The sequence below is a fragment of the Dipodomys merriami genome, unplaced genomic scaffold, assembly GCF_024711535.1.
Source record: "Dipodomys merriami isolate MVZ:Mamm:240054 unplaced genomic scaffold, mDipMer1.0.p SCAF_387, whole genome shotgun sequence".
Taxonomy (NCBI): domain Eukaryota; kingdom Metazoa; phylum Chordata; class Mammalia; order Rodentia; family Heteromyidae; genus Dipodomys; species Dipodomys merriami.
The window spans coordinates 853,821-871,325 of NW_027205459.1; the positions used below are offsets into that span (position 1 = coordinate 853,821).

General features: G+C 42.0%; 1 protein-coding gene across 3 annotated transcripts in view; it reads right to left on the reverse strand.

Moving 5' to 3' along the window:
* The window catches only part of LOC138805116 (rho GTPase-activating protein 12), a 101,791-nt gene extending 95,532 nt beyond the window's left edge, over positions 1–6,259 (reverse strand). For all 3 annotated transcript variants that reach the window (XM_069989706.1, XM_069989705.1, XM_069989704.1), the window contains exon 1: positions 6,171–6,259. The gene's annotated coding sequence lies outside the window, so the exon portion shown is untranslated. The remainder of the gene's footprint in view (positions 1–6,170) is intronic.
* Between the last annotated feature and the right edge of the window lie 11,246 nt (positions 6,260–17,505).

Genomic DNA, 17,505 nt, shown 5'->3' on the forward strand with positions numbered 1-17,505 from the left:
AAGCCTAATGGGAGGCAGCAGGCTTGCTCAACTCTCTTGCCAAAACCACTCGGGCCCTATGGTCCTTCCAAAGGACCTAATTACTTCCTACTTAGTACCACCTCTTAAAAGGCTCCATATCACCTTAAAACTACGACAGTGGAGACCGAACTCCAATGTATAAACCCTTCTGGACACACTCAAATCCCATATTCGAACTACAGTATGTTCACAAGAATATACATATGTCCACACTCACCAAGCTGTACTCTTAAATATGTAGAGCTCATTTTGCAGCAATATACCTCTACATACTATTAAACAAAACTCTTAATGCAAAATAAAACCAACAGTATCATTACCCATTTACCAAAATGATTTTAAGAAATACAAAAAAAAAAGTATTTTTAATGTGAAGAATACCAGCAAAGTAAATTCACATTCATTGAAGGTAGAATGTAAAAACAGTATTGCCATTCTGGAAAAAAAATCTGGCATATTCTAGGTAGAGAGAAACTTATTATACAATATACCAATCTCCTTTCTAGGTATTTATCCAAGAGATGTAGAAATGAAAGCCCACACAAAGGCCTTACATGACCATTTATAATAGCCGCAAATTGTAAACGACTCAGGCATATGAACTCATGAATGCCAATGGTATATTCCTCTGTAAAACATCAAATACAAATTCCAAGAGTCTTGTAAACAAAAAGAGAAAATGTGAGCAAAGTACTTAGTTAAGGGGCTAGGAAGGTGGCTCAGTGGTAGAGCGCTTGCCTTGCATGCCTGAGGCCCTGGGTTCGATTCCTCAGCACCACATAAGCAAAAAGAAAAAAGCCGCAAGTGGCACTGTGGCTCAAGTGGTAGAGCGCTAGCCTTGAGCTGAAGAGCTGAGGGACAGCGCCCAGGCCCAGAGTTCAGGCCCCACAACAGGACCAAAAAAAAAAAAAAGAAGTACTTAGTTAAAGCATGATAGTACTAAGATGATCGTTGCTTATTCAAGTAAAAGTTGTTAGTAGAAAAATGCCAATCACAGAGTATTGCAGCCTTCCCTGTCTGACTCATTTCACTAAGAATAATACTGATGCCTGGCGCTGGTGGATCACGCCTGAAATCCTAGCTACTCAGGAGGCTGAGATCTGAGGATTGCAGTTCAAAGGCAGTAAAGTCCATAGAACTCTTTTTTTTTTTTTTTTTTGTCAATAGTGGGGGCTGTACTCTGGGCCTGGGCGCTGTCCCTCAGCTCTTCAGATCAAGGCTAGTGCCTTACCACTTGAGCCACAGCGCCACTTCTGGCTTTTTTCTGCTTATGTGGTGCTGAGGAATTGAACCCAGGAACTCATGCATGCGAGGCAAGCACTCTACCACTGAGCCAACTTCCCAACCCCATAGAACTCTTATCTCCAATAAACCACCAGAAAACCGAAGTGGCACTGTGGTACAAGCGGTGGAGCCCTCCCCTTGAGCTGAAAAGTGCAGGGACAACACCCAGGCCCAGAGTTCAAGCCCTACAACAACAACAACAACAACAAATAGAATAATACTGCTGAGGTGCACCCTTCTGTATCTGTTATTCATTTCTTTCTTATTATTGAGTATCCATATACGTTAGTATATGGATAACGTATCTAAATAAAACAATTTTTTTAAAAACTATTTTCAGCCAAGTTTCAAAGGTATCACTCTTACCTCATAACATTCTAACCTGCTGGAGAAGAACAGAAAAGGCACAGAATTCAGGGTCAGTCAGAGGCTTGAAATCTAATTCTAGGCTTTGCATTTATCAGTTCTCAGACCCCGGATACCTTATCAATAAAACAAATGAAACAATATAATCCTCAAAAGATCCTTGTGAGAACAGAAAAAGAACTATGAAAATGGTAAAGCTTGACACAGAGTAACAATTTTTAATCACTGTATTCTCTAGGAAGCAAAAGCTGTGAATAGAAAATATTCACAAGTAATCATTTATGAAATTAATCCCTCCTCAAATATCTTGTCTCTGTATGTGGGTAACCTAAGACATGTCATTTGAACTCAGCCTCATACTCTTCCATCAGCAAAATGGAGCTTAATAGTGGTACATACCACAAATTAGAATGATTAAATGAGCAAATATGCATAAAACTCTTAATATAGCAGGCACTATGTAAGTTTTAGCACTGATGGCAAAAATACTATTACCCTACCAGACCTAATTCTAGCCTGCCCATCTGAACTGCAGTGGACAAGTCATTCATGATGTAGTGATTCACATGCTCTTAGTGAGCAATGGCATCATTTAAACAAAATCTTAAAAAAAAAAAAAAAAAAAACTTACTTTAGAAGAGTTTAGTAAGTTACAGAATTACTACAAAGACAGTCCAGAGTTTCCATATACCTAAAACTCAGCTTCCCAATATTAATCTTTTTTTTATTGTGAAAATACCGGTAAAGAGGGGTTACAATTACATGAGCAAGGTAATGAGTACATTTCTTATCAAGCATTGTTGCCTCCTTTGTTTCCCCTTCCCATCCCCAATATTAATCTTATAGTAACATGGCTTATTTGTCACATGCAAATATATTTAATGATGTCCATAATTTATTCTAATGTCCATAATTTATTCCTGTGTTCCAGATCTCATTCAGTGTACATTTCAGAGGTATACCCTTCACAGTAGGAGTTTCCAGGCCCAGCTATTCTAATGACAGTTAAGTTTGAGGTGGGGCCCAAGGATTACTGTTGGGATGACTGAAAAATACATTTAGAAGAGCAATGGTCTAGATTTTGCACTCAGATATGTTGCACAATACAATTGTCACTAGCCATAGGCCAACTGCTTCCAGTCTAGATTTTAGACCCAGATCTCTTGTTCAATACAATAGCCGTTAATGTAGCTACTAAAAATTTGAAATATGAGCAGCATAAGCTGAAATGTGCAGCAAGTGTAAAATATGTGTAAAAATATGTAAAAAGCCCAAAAGAAGAACAATTTCCTTGTTTATATGTTCAAATAATTTGAACATACTGTTAAATTTATTTCATTTGACTTTTCTCACTTTGCTTCTAATGAGTACTAGAAACCTTAAAATTACAAGGTTTCTATGAGACAGCAGTGGTCTGTGATTTAGGCAGAAGAACAGCACCCACAAAATCTGGGAACTTGTTAGAAGTACAGGTGATTCCCATGCACCTTAAAGCTTGAGAAGCTCTAGATTTTCAACAGAGGAGACAAGTTTAGAAACAGCATTTATCAGTTCACTTTAAATATAAAGCAAATCATTTGCAAAATCAAACTGCAAAACAGGAGGGAAATGACTGGGTCACAGCAAAGCCATCTACAAAAAAGTTCTGACAAGTGGACAGGTTAACTGAAGAAAAGAAAAGCCCCAAGGATGCTGGCTGACAGGTCCTCCACTAAGAATGATGTAAGATACAAGGATGCTATGTGTTAGCATGATACCTTTTCCTATGTGATTCATGCTACAAAATTACGCATATTTATGATAACTAAAATTACTGGGCAAAGGGTGTGTGCCTTGGTGGTAAAACACTTGCCCAAAACTAACTGCAAGACTGGATTAATCTCTAGCACCAGCAGCAGGAGAATATCTTCACACATAAAATTGTTAAAATATAGAAAGTTTTCATTTTACTTTTCTTTCCCACTCTTTATTATAAAATTAAAATGCAAATTTTCTCTGAAAAGTTAAACACCAGAACCACTTAATAATTTCACAGGTCATGATTATTGGCTCACTGTGTTATTCTAGTCCACTTAAATTGATTACCCTGTTAGAGTGATAAGGTTATGAATACATGTAACTTTTCTAGTTAGTTTCATGGTTTGTGTATGGCACATACATCCTTAATAATTATTCCTATTGGATTAATTTTTTTAAACTATTGAATATGAAAAGCAAAAACCCAGATTATTATCTTTTTTCTCAATAATGGCATCTGTTGAATTTAAACTTATAAAGCTTCCTTTTTATCAGTCTATTGAAAAAAAGCACTGAGCAGATATCCTCTACTTAATGAAAGAAACTTTGGCTGATAGGTACAAATAATATACCAGTTCCTACACTATTTATATAAATATATATGCATGACTCAACTGTTTATAGTAAAAAAGAAAAGGAAGAAAAAGAAGAAAGAACAAGGATAAGGAAAAGGAGGAGGAGGAGAAGTGAGGAAGAGGAGGAGGAGGAGGAGGAGGAGGAGGAGGAGGAGGAGGAAGAGGAGGAAGAGGAGGAAGAGGAGGAAGAGAAGGAAGAGGAGAAGGGCACTGGTTGCTATGCCTGTAAGCTTAGCTGCTGAGGAGACTGAGATCTGAGGCTCGAGGTTGAAAGCCAACCGGGGCAGGTAAGTCCATGAGACTCTTATCTCCAATTAACCACCAGAAAACCGCAAGTAGCACTAAGGCTCAAAGTGGTAGAGTGCTAGGCTAGCCTTGAGTAAAAAGATGGGGGTCCCTGAGTACAAGCCCCAATACCCACCCACCCCCAAAAAAGTACTAACAATTACATAATCATAACTCATTGAACTGGTGGCATATTAGGAACCAATAAGCAACACCCCACTTTGTTTTTTCAAAAACATTATTGTGGTTTGTCTCATTACTTTCATTCTGACTTTTTTTTATTATCTCTAAATAGCTGTACAAAGGAGTCAATGAGCTTTATATGAGTGACAGTCTACCAAATACTAAGACACAGATAAACACATAACCTGCTACAATTCACTTAAATTCTTATTTGCATTTTCCCAACACAGAAACCCCTCCAGAACAGCGGTTACTGTTTCCAGTTTGTCTAATTCTTCAGGTAGCTGGGTTCATTACCTGCCCTTAGGGCTCCCAAAGGCCAGCTCAGAAATGTTTCCCAGGGAGTGAAAGACAAAAATACAGCAGTCAGACAGTCTTACTCATAAAGAGCAGGTAAGGAAAAGTAGGTATTTTGAACAAATGTCTCTAGGCCATCATTTCTCAACTTTTAAGTGTGGACGAGGCAATGCTAAGAGCTACATATTTTTGAATAATTTCTCATTGCAACATCCTGTCTTACAAGGCCTCACCTTTACAAGTTGGAGGCAGAATTTGGACTAGAACTCAATGCTCCTTCCTCCAATTTACCTCTCCTGAAGAATGTGTGCCTCAATGATCAATAAAATCTACTTCCGTGTGTCATCACAAACCATAAAGCAATACACAACCAAGCCTAACAGTGCTTTAAAAAAAAAAAATAAAGAAAAACCCTTACAAACCACAACAACATCGCATTTGGAATGACGTGAGAACTTTCTGGACAAAGGTATTCTTTCATACATTCGGCTTTAACCTTTGCAAAAGCATTTTAAACTGCTGCTTCAGGCAAAAGGAAAACATCACTGGCCTGGAAAAGTGAAGGGCGTGCCTTTTTCTCTAACAACCACCCTGTGGCCATTTCTTCTACCCCAGAGGGTCTGCAGTTCACCGACACGACACGACACGACACGTCAAAGGGACAGTCACCCTGGGAACACAAATCTGGAGATGGGAAGAGGATAGTGCACTGAGGCGGGGGAAAGGGTTTTTTAATTCAAGGATTTGGGAGGAGATTCCGCCAAGCCGAGCTGGGAGGGCAGCAAATGTCTATGCATTAGGGGCGGGGCACATCTGAAGACTGCGGAGAAGAAAAGTGTCCTGTTTAAGGTCAGGAGCCCTCCAGCGATGCCCCAGGTGGGTTTCCCTGCTGGGCAAAGAGGGAGGCCCGGGAGGGAGGACGGCACCTGCACGGCCTTTCACCTCCACCACACACACACACACACACACACACACACACGCGCGCGCACACGCCACCCAGCCACCCTCCCTCCCGGGGGGCGGGGCGGCCGCTGCCCTCACACAGGAAGTCAGGAAACCCAGGGGGCATAGGAGCCACAACTTCGGGCCCATTTAAACCCGGGGGTGCCCTCCCCCCCGTCGGCGAGCGGGCTGTCGGCGCCGCCCCCCTCCGCGCGCCCACCTCCCCCGGCGCGGACCCCCTCGCGCTCCGGCCGCACCTCGCGCGCGCGCGCCGCACGCCGCCCCCCCCCGCACACGCCCCCGCCCCCACTCCAGGCTCCGCTGCCCTCGCGGGGCACAGCCCGAGCCCTCGAGCGCCTTTGTGCACCGCCGCGCTGACTACCCTGGGTCCGCGGGGGGCCCGCCTCCCAGACACCTTACCGAAGGCAGGCCCCGGGGCCTCGAGGCGGGCAGCTCTCCCTCCTCGCGGCCGCGGAAACACCACAGCGAGGCCGGAGAGCTCCCACAAGGCGGCCGCCGCAGCCCGGCGTCCCCGCAGGCTGGTCTCTGAGGGAGGGTAAGTTCCAGGGCACGTCGGAGCGCGCCGGCGCGGGGGCGGGGCGGGCGCCGGCGGGGGGTGGGGCGGGGCTGGGGTCACGTGGTCGGCGGGGCGGGAGGCTCACGTGACAGCCGGAGTGGGCGCGGAGGCGAGGCGAGGCGGGGCGGGGGGCGCGAGGCCTTCGGGTGGGCCGGGCGCGCGCCGGGAAGAGGCCACCGCTGGGGGGGGGGGGGGAGAGGTGGGAGGGGGGGGAGGAAATCGCGGAGTGGGCGGGGCCAGGGAGAGGCGGAGCGGGAAGAGCGCGGGAGCAGCTGGGGGGCACTCGGGCGGCGGTGTGGGCGTCCGCACTTTGTAAACATGTAGTGGGAAGTGTGGTGCAAACGCCGTGAGGGGAAACGAGGGAAGGAGGGCGAGCGAGAAGCCAGCGGAGGGCTGGGGTGTTAGGAATGGAGCCCGGGAAGCGGCGGCGAGGCCGTGGGCCCTGCCCGGAGGGGCGTCACTGCCCGCCAGCCCCACACCGCCCGGGGAGGCTGGAAGCGGCGCCACACGGAGCGCCGAGCCCCTTGGTACGAGGTCTGCGAGCGGCGTGCTGGGGTCGGGCCGCCGGGGCTTGACCTGCTGTGCCTCCTCGGCCTAAAGAACCCCGGGGCCCCGCGGCTTGTCCAGTGGGGGCCGCCGCGTCGCCCTGGCCCCAGCCTGCGGCGCGTGCCCGCTGGGCCCCCGTCCCCCCCACCCGAAGGTCTCCCCGGATGGAAGGGTTTGGATGGGACCGAAAGAGCATTGGGAAAGAGACCTGGCTTCTGCCAGGAATTGCCACTTCCCCCGTCGGATTCCAACTGTCAAATGGGAAGATTGACTTAAAGCCTCATTCTTCTAGTTCTAGAATGTGTTGACAGGAAAAACAACCCTTCGGGACATCAGACATATTTATAAACCACTTGTTGATTGGGTTGACTGTGGTGCTCGGATGAAAAGTTAATACAGACCAGAAAAGTGGGGGTGAGGGGGGAGGGAGGAAGGAAGCGAGCATATGATTTCAGAGGCGTTCGCTGGAGATGGCTCTCTGTGCTTTTGTTACATACTTAAAAAGGCCACCATGTCTGACTTCCTTTTCACAATTTAAACTTCCAATTGTTCTTCAAGGATGTTTAAAAAAAAATCCACTGAGGTGTTGGCAAGGCTTTCAACGTTGTAAGCTGTGGCTCAGAACCTTATTAACTAGTGGGGGCTAACATTTTTAAATATCCTCCTCTAAGATGCTTAAAATGAGATTTTTTTTTAATAATCTTGAAGCTGAGCATCAGTGGCTCAGCTCACCTCTAATCCTAGCTAGACAGGAGGCTGAGATCTAAGGATCCCGGTACTAAGCTGGCCAGGCCAGAAAAGTCCACAACATTCATATCTCCAGCTAATCAGCAAAAAGCAGTAAATGGAGGTGTAATTCTCAAATGGTAAAGTAACAGCTCCTCCATTTAGCCAAAAAGCTAAAGGATAGTTCCAGCCCGAGTTCCAGCACAAAGACCTTGAGACTATACAAACATTCTTACACTTAACCTACTCCCTTTCCTTGGCTTTCACCGTCCTGTCTCCTTCAGTTTCTAATATGTTCCCTTTTCCATGCCTTTGTTCAGCATGTACAAGTATGCCTTTGTTCAGCCTACAGAGTATTGCTGCTGTAAGCTTGTGAAGCTATTTTCCATAGAATCCCCTGAAATCTCTTTCTGAAATCAAAACAAGGACAGTCTCAAAAAGGAAACTGTGCCCTGATAAGAATGTGCTGATAACTTTTCTCTTCCCTACTTCCCAAACCTGAATCCGGCACCCTTAGCTTCTGCAAGCCATAGAAACCCAACAGTTTGCATACACTTGCAACTCCACTTGTAACTCCACTTCCTATTTCACAACCTAATCTCAGATGATACCACAATGTCCACAGTATGCTGATCACCAGCAACAGCAGATGGAGTCAGATAAAAAGAGCTCTCTTGCTAGTGTGTGTTTTTAAAGGACCTGATGGAGAGTTACGAAATCATATGCAACATTGCCTCTAGTTGGTTTTTAAATAACACTTGTAGCATATGTCTGGCACCCATGCTCAGGATCTCAACAGATCATTTTCAGGATTGTGACATTTAACTGGCTTCTTAGGAAGTAGCAGAGAGTTCCAGCATGTAGAACTTAAATGTAAGTTTCACAGTAGGCAGAGATTTTAGTCTGATCTGTTTGTGTAACATATCCCAAGTTCTTAAAAGCTCTTGGCACACCTTAAATGCATCAGAAGTTCTTTTGAATGTATTTTTCAGTGAAAATGAGCTCTGAATTGCTGAATTAAACTTGTCCTAATTTCTTCCAATTCTTTAATAGGTAACCTACTTTCATTGTATATTTATTCCTCACTGAAAAGACTTTAAATTTATGTCTGGCATCACTACTTTGGCTGAGCTACTAGAAACAGGAATTTGGCAACATTTATCAAAATTACAAATGCATATACTTGGAACCTCCAATTTCACTTCTAGGGATTTATCCCAAAGATATCATTCCACACATAAGAAAGATACAGTATTTCTGATAGTGCCATTGCTTGAATAAGTGTTTTAAAGGCTTGGGCCCCAGGATGGTCACATAGGAATATGATGGAACTAGTAGAAGGTGTTCAGGTCATTGGGAACAGGTGACTTTGAAGGAAATTGTGGGACCCCAGTCCCTTTATCTTTCTCATCTTGGCCATGAGGTGAGCAGTTTAGCTCCATTACATACTCCTACCATAATATGCACCCTGACTGCAGTTCCTACACAACAGGACCGATGAATCAAGAACAGAATCCAAAATACCTGTGAGCCAAAGTAGGGCTGGTATTAATGGAAAAAGAATGTATATAATATTATTGAAAATAGTAAAATACTGGAATAACATAAATCAGTAGGGCACTTTTTTAATTTTGGTAGAGACAGACATTGAATTATACAGCTGTTAACAAAAAAATATAAAGAGGAAAGAAAAAGGAAAGAAGAAAGGAAAAGAAAAGAACTTTTTTTTCATTGTGCTATTCTGGATGCTATCACTGAGCATTTTTACTCAAGGCTAGTGTTCTAGTGTTCCTATTTTAAATTTACTTGATTAGAATAATTGTATCAGACAATCTAGTACATATGTCAAGAAAACTTTTAAAAATCTTTTAATTTTTCTTAAGAATGAATAATCCCTATTTCTGACTAATAGTTTAAGGTCTAGGTATCACAGTTAGAGGCTTATATGTATCTTATCAAATGTCTGTTGCTATTTTTTATTTATTTATATGTAATTATATACTTATTTTTTGCAGTGCTGGAGAGTTCCACATAGGGCCTCATATATGTTAGGCAAATCCTCTAACACTAAGCCCCAGGTTCTGTAAATTTTTAAAAGTAATTTTCTTATAGTAGGTCCTAAACAAGTTTTAAGGATCTTTGGATCTTCTGTTTTAAACAATAAAATGGGAATTTCACAAACCATTGTTTTGTTAAGGTCAAGAAAAATATGTGTTTGAATAAATATTAAAGATATGTGTAGCCAGGCACCAGTGACTCACGCCTATAATCCTAGATACTCAGGAGGTTGAGATCTGAGGATCACGATTCAAAGCCAGCCCAGGCAGGAAAGGCTGTGAGACTCTTATCTCCAATAAACCACTAGAAAACCGGAAGTGGTGCTGTGGCTCAAGCGGTAGAGTGTTCGCCTTGAGCTGAAGAGTGCAGGGACAGCGCCCAGGCCCAGAGTTTAAGCTCAACGACCGACAAAAAATAAATAAATAAATAAAAATAAATAAATAAAGATATGTGTTTCTGTGTGCATTTGTGCACTCACTTTGTAATGTCAATGGCCTCTTGTCTCCATGGGTTAGACATATGCCCTGCAAATGATTTTTGCCTTTATCTTTTACTGTTTGAATATACTTTTATGTGTCCTTAATTTCCAGAAGTTTCAAAGAGAATTATGGTTACAACTGCAATAGTGATCAAATTTACAGAACACCATCTCTCTAGAGATTATTAATATTTTCTTATGAGATCTCACTGTTTTTACTATGTAAACTTACATGATCTGCTTTGTAAATTGATACCTACAGCTTTATTTGCAAAATTATCTACTCTGGTAGCACACACCTATAATCCTAGAACTCAGAAGGATAAGGCAGAAGGACTATGAATTTAAGGCCAGCCTAAGTTGTATAGCAACTTCTAGGCCACCCTGGGCTACATAGTGTGAGTGTCTGAGAGAGAGAGAAAGAGAGGGAGAAAAGTTAGTAATTGGACTTCAAATTTATGTGATCAGCCAATCAATAGTTCAGGTATATAATTAAAGTATATAAGAAATTATAATTAAACTAATTTATTCTCATCATAGCCTTTAAATTAAAAATGAACTCAGTTTACACGTCTCATGCAACCATTAGGTAGTAATTGAAAATTCATCGCTTAAGCCTACTTACACTGCACATAAAACATTCATTATTTGTCACATTTAGGTCAAAGTAGTGCAGAATTTCAATTTGAAACAGCTAAAATAGTGGCGCTGTAGCTCAAGTGGTAGAGCGCTCGACTTGAGCTGAAAAGCTGATGGACAGCGCTCAGGCCCAGAGTTCAAGCCCCGTGACCGACAAAAAAAAAAAAAAGAAACAGCTAAAATAGAAATCGCATTTTTTGAGATTCCTTAATATCAAAAACAAAGCAAATAATTTGCTTTCTCCAGTTCCAGTCAATATGTATTGAAGGTCTTGATAAGTGACTTTGAGTTATATCACATTTGAATGGATGATATGCAAATTATGCAAATTTGTATAATTTAGTATAGTAGATAAAACTTCCAAATAAGTCACATTATTAAAATCCCTATGAGCCAGGCACAAGTGGCTTACACCTGTAGTCCCACCTTCTTAGGAAGCTGAGATCTGAGGACATGGTTTGAAGCCAGCCTAAACAGGAAAGTCTGTGAGACTCTTATCTCCAATTCACCACCAGAAAACCGGAAGTGCCATTGTGCCTCAAAGTGGTAGAGCACTTGCCTTGAGCAAAAGAATTCAGGGACAGTGCCCAGGCCTTGATTTTAAGCCCCGTGACTTATAAATAAAAAAATAAAATCTTTTTGATTAGTCTACCACACTTGGTAGAGTGTGAAATGAATAACATATATCAGCACATTCTTATCAAGTCACAATTTCCTTTGTTGCAACTGCCCTTGGTTTGGTTTTAGAAAGCAATTATAATGGGAATATATAGGAATAGACTCAGAGGCATCATCTAAAATACTGCCAGAAGCAAAACTGGGCAGTAAATGATCAAGCTGAAATTCTATGGAGATTTTTCAACTCCTAATAAGAGGATAATTTGGTAGAAAGTAGTGTAAAATCAACTTTTTAACAGACTTATTCAGATCCAAGATGAGAATATACTCCTTTTTAATTTGGGTTCCTCCAGAAGCTGACTTTGAGGCAAGAATTAGAATGCAAGAGTTTTTTCTAGAATGAGGAAGAGAGGTAGGAAGTAGGTAGCCAATAAGGGATACATAATTAAGCCATTCAAGACAACTAGAGCTAATCCTGAGAACAGAGAGGAATTTTAAACAAAAAATGTAGCAGTCTAAGGTCAAATATAAATTTGACTTTGTGAGATTTTCAATCTATATAGTATGCAGTAAACCAGTGTCCTAGAGATGCTAAATGACTCCTCCAACTCCACAGTAACCTCTGCTACTATATTTTTTCTAGTACTAGGGTTTGAACTCAGAGCCTAGGTGCTGTTTCTGAGCCTTGTTACTCAATGCTGGCATTCTACCACTTGAGCCACAGTTCCATTGCTGGCTTTTTACTGGTTAATTAGAGATAAGAGTCTTATAGACTTTTCTGCCTGGGCTGACTTCAAACCTCAGTCTCCAGATCTCAGCCTCTTGAGTAGCTAAGATTACAGATATCAGCCACCAGTGCTTGGCATTCCTCTGAAATATTTAACTGATGATGTGAGGTTTATACTGTATGCAAGTTATATACCTCCACTTCACCCTGATACTTGAATATAATGATGGCTTAAGGAATCCATTTCAGGTAACTTTCTCAGTTCTATACTTAAAAAGAAACAGAATGATATTTAAAAAAAAAAATAGAATAGAGCTGAGTATGGTGATCCCAGCACCCAGAACCCTAAGACAGGAATATCACAAGTCCAAGGCCAGTCAGTCTGCTCTACAAAAAGACTGTCTCAAAAAAAAAAGAAAAGAAAAAGGGGTAAAGAAATTAGAAAATATACACTGTTACCTTTATTGCTACATGAAACATAAACTTTTTCATTTCCCAGTACCAATTCAACTGTGATAATACAACTACAAAACTGTAAGTCGTACCATCTAACTATAGTTAGAACCAAAAAGTAACAAAAGAAGGAAAAGAAAGTGAGGCAAAGGTTGGCATCCCAGTGGAACAGAGTTCATGCACAAAACTTGTACTTATTCATTTGGTCTACCACCATCTCTCCATCCACTCTCCACCCCTCTTTCATTCTGTGTCCGAAAGGCTCATTACTAGGAATTATACCAACTCGGCTTCCTTGCTTCCTTCCTTTCTTTTCATTGGGAGGCATTGACAAGAAGCAGAGGTAAGAGGACATATGACCTTGCCAAGGTCCTAGAAATAGCTGCTTACCTCCACCAAAGCAGTTCCTTCCCATTGTGCAGTCCCTCCAGGCTCTCTAGTACTGTTCTTTCCTCTTCTACCCAAAGACATAAAAGTAGAAGTGGGCTCTGACTCTAGAAGTCTCAGGGTGCCTCACCATCCCCTTTGTTTCCCATAACCTTGCTCACCCCTCTGTTAGCAGCCCCTTCCTTAAGTTCATTTGCATTAAATTTACTTGAGTGAACTTTTTCTTGACAAAAATCCCAACTGATGACAGTTAACTGTTTTCCTAACAAAGAGCAGTTTCGAAACATGTCAGATCTCTCTGGTAAGTGTTTATACAAGTGAAATCCGAAGGATTCTAGGGAACAACTCAGCAAAACAAAATAGCCAAGCAAGGCACTGGTGTCATGCTTGTAATCCTAGCTACTTCGGAGGCTGAGAACAAGAATATCAAAATTTAAGGCCAAGCCAGGGAGAAGCTTGTGAGACCTCTTCTCAACCCATACCTAACATCCCGAACTACACAGTGTTCTAATATTGGGAGGAACTCAGTACCAGGCCATTCTGGGCAAAAAAGTCCATGCTGGACACGATGACTCTGGTAACATCAAGAAACTTAAACATAGACAGATCATTGCTATCCATCCACCCAGAGTATGTAAACCAAGAGCAAGTATGTAGGTTTGTAGGAATCACTCAGTACTGATTGGTTGATTGCAGATCACAGCTCTTTGGTCTGTAGAAAGGTTTGTTGTTGTCCTTGTTGTTTTTAACAGTATGGGGAAAGTTTTTAATCTTGCATTCATTTAGCTGTGCCAGTTCTTAGAAAGGATCCTAACATTTTTCCAAATCTAGTTCAGACATAAAATCAACCCCCTCCTAGTAAAGGGAATGAATTATTCTCAAGGGCGGCCATTCTTTTCTTAGAGATTGTTGTTACTGTAACAAATCATAACAGATATAATGATCCTTATACAGTAATAATGATCCTTCCTTTGACAAGGATAGAGATAATGGGATGATCTCCCCTTTGGCAAGGATGTGGATTGCAATGGGGTACCATATGAATCATTTACTGGAGAATGAAAAGTGGGAAGATAAAACACCTCAGTAAGTTCTGTCCTCCCATTTGCCAAGAATTCAGTCAATCATGTTCCCAAGTTTGGAAGCCTGGTGTTTAATTTTTAGGTGAAAGTTTGGTGAGATTATGGCGGCAAAGATGCATACTCAGATGAGGTTAGATTAAATTAATCTAACATAGTTGAAGGAATACTAGGGATGAAGAAAGAAGAATCTCTGTGGGTTGCATGTGTACATAGGGAAGTTTGATATAGTGTGTCTCCTCTCACAACAAGTCCCCTGTAAGAATCTAATAAACTAAAAAAAAAAAAAAAGAATCTAATAAACTGTGGGCCAGTATGTAGGTAATGTTTAGAAGACAGCTGTTAGTGCTCTTACAGTTTTTTAAACTATAGCACATGGGACTGTTGCATATAGGCCCAGAAAGCATTATAGGTGAGTTTTCCGATGACATTAGGCATATTAGCTGTGAGGACATAGAGATAAACTCAGTAGGTAACCTCCTTAGATATATAAAACATGGGAATTGAAGAGAAATTGGTTAGAAATATAATATGCCTAGGGAACCATTATCCCTTGAGAAAGAATTAAAAGAATTAAAGGTAGGGGCTGGGAAGGTGGATCAGTGGTAGAGCACTTGCCTTGCATGCCTGATGCCCTGGATTCGATTCCTCAGCACCACATAAGCAAAAAGAAAAAACCTGGAAGTGGCACTGCGGCTCAAGTGGTAGAGTGCTAGCCTTGAGCTGAAGAGCTGAGGGACAGCGCCCAGGCCCAGAGTTCAGGCCCCACGACCGGACCCCCGGGAAAAAAAAAAAAAAGAATTAAAGGTAAGGCATGATTGATCCAGCAGTCAGGCTGCTAATAGGAAACCACAATACAAGAGCTGAATGATAGTGATGTCCCTCCATGAATAGGGAGTGGCGTGGGTAGTATTAGAGAACCCCAAAAGAAGCAGCAAGGGACATGAGATTTTTTTTCCTGGCCTTTTCCAAGAGTTTAGGTTCATTGTCTATCTCAACTATCATCTGTCTTCTTGTCCTAGTTGTCTGGTTTCTGGTCAACTTGATCTTAGTATCATGATGAGATCAGGAGTTCACTGGGCAGGTAAACCAAGAGCTTATTTTAAGTGAGAGGTACAAATCAGTGAGTAGCCACCATTGAATGTAGTGGTACATAGGGTAGTTAAGAGTATCTAATAAGCCAGGTACTCATGGCTCACACCTTAATGCTAGCTAATCAGGAGGCTGAGATCTGAGGATTGAGATTCAAAGCCAACTGAGGCAGCAAAATCTGTGAGACTCTCATCTCCAATTAACTAGGAAAAAGCCAGAAATGGAACAGTAGCTCAAGTGGTAGAGCCAGCCTTGAGCGAAAGTAACCAAGAGAGAGCACCAGATCCTGCATTTAACCCCTGGTACTGGAACACAGACACACAGACACACAGACACAGACACACACACACACACACACACACACACACACACACACACACACACACACACACACACACACACACACACACACACACACACACACACACGTTCTTTGGGGGCAAGAAGGAATCCTTGAGCTAGTATCTTTTTTCAATAGACATAATGTCAATCTCAAGGCCTAAAGTTGTGAGAGTGGTCTTTACCTCCTGGGAGCATATCACTGACAACAACTTTAACAATGTATTATGGTTTAGGATGTTAATTAGCTCCTTGTGGTGACGAGGGAGTTCTCGTGTTAACAGGAAAGATATACTTTGTCCTTGGTTTCAGTCCCTGGTCAGTTGAGTTCCATGGTCAGTTGGAACAAGGCAAAAGATGATGTGATGGTAGGAACACAAAATTGAGCCAAAGGGCTCACCTCATGGTAGGCAGGAAACAAAAAAGAGAGGAAAACAGTTCCCCCTACGAGGGCACACCCAAAATGACCTTACTTCCTTCTCCTAGCCCCCACCACCTCCCAGTAGCAGCATATGCTGGGAAGTAATCATTTATCAAATGGCTCCTTATGGGCCATTTCAGCTCAAAACTATACTTGTGTCCTTTCACAGAACACAGGCTAGAGAAGTTCTTTGTCCAGGTTTGTTGTCACAGTGGTGTGATCTCAAAAGGATATGAGTTATGTTTTCTTGGAAGACTGGGACAACGTTTAAGAACTAAGAGAAGGACCTCAGGCTGACTAAATGTCGTAACTAACTTTTGCCCACTAGCTTTTATTATTCCATTGATTCATTTCACTAAGATAGGAGATGATAAACACAATGGGAATGCAGATCATCTAGATTTTATAAACATTTTGAACAATTGTCCTATAAAATGAGTCACTTAGTCACTATGAAGTTCCTGATCAAGGAACTATTAAGGCCTTAGGTATTGCATGGCCATAGCCTAGATGCAGAGGAAAGCTCAAGCCCAATGTAAAAACATACAAAGCCCAATACATATGCAATGTATATTTATATCCTCAAAAGGCGAGAAGTTGGATAAAGTCTAATTGCTAGACTGTGAAAGGACCAGCTGACAAGGAAAAGTAACTCATAGAAGCATGAAATAGCCGGGCGCTGGTGGCTCACGCCTGTAATCCTAGCTACTCAGGAGGCTGAGATCTGAGGATCGAGGTTCAAAGCCAGCCCGGGCAGGAGAGACCGTGAGACTCCTATCTCCAATAAACCACCAGAAAACCGGAAGTGGCGCTGTAGCTCAAGTGGTAGAGTGCTCACCTTGAGCTGAAGAGCTGAGGGACAGTGCCCAGGCCCAGAGTTCAAGCCCCATGACCGACCAAAAAAAAAAAAAAAGAAAAAAAAAAGAAGCATGAAATAACTTTCCAGGTTATAGTACAGACATTTTTTTAAATTTTATTTTCTTGTAAAGATGCTGTACAGAGAGGTTATAGTTACATCAATAAGGGAATGAGCACATTTCTTGTGGGACTCTTTTTTTCTTTTTTTTTTCTTTGAGACAGGGTTTCTTATTTGGTCAATTTGTTTAAGACAGGATCTGTTACTTCCAATTTACCATCCTCTTGCCTCCATTTCCTGAATTACAAGCAGTTGGTGCAGACTTCTTCTAATGTTGCTTTCCTCGTCGCAATCTTGTCAATATTACAGCCAGTTAAGTCAGAAATAAAGGGTAAGACACACACACACACACACACACACACACACACACACACACACACACACACACTCACCAACAGTAATAAGTTTTCTTTTTCAAGGTTGACTGGAGGGCAAGGCCCTGATTTGAGCCCATCTCTATTTGCCAGGCATCATCACATATGCTTGTAATCCCAGCATTGGAAAAGCAGAGGCAGAAGAACCATGAATTTTCAAAACAAGCCTAGATTATATAGTAATACCCTGTCTCAACCAAAAATAAAGACAAACAAACGAAATAAAAAAGATGTCTCATTATCAAAGAGACAGGCCTGCTTTCCCCCATTTCTCTCTCCTGGCTGTAGGAGAAGTAGCTTCAGTCTTTATTGGCTAGTGGCTAAG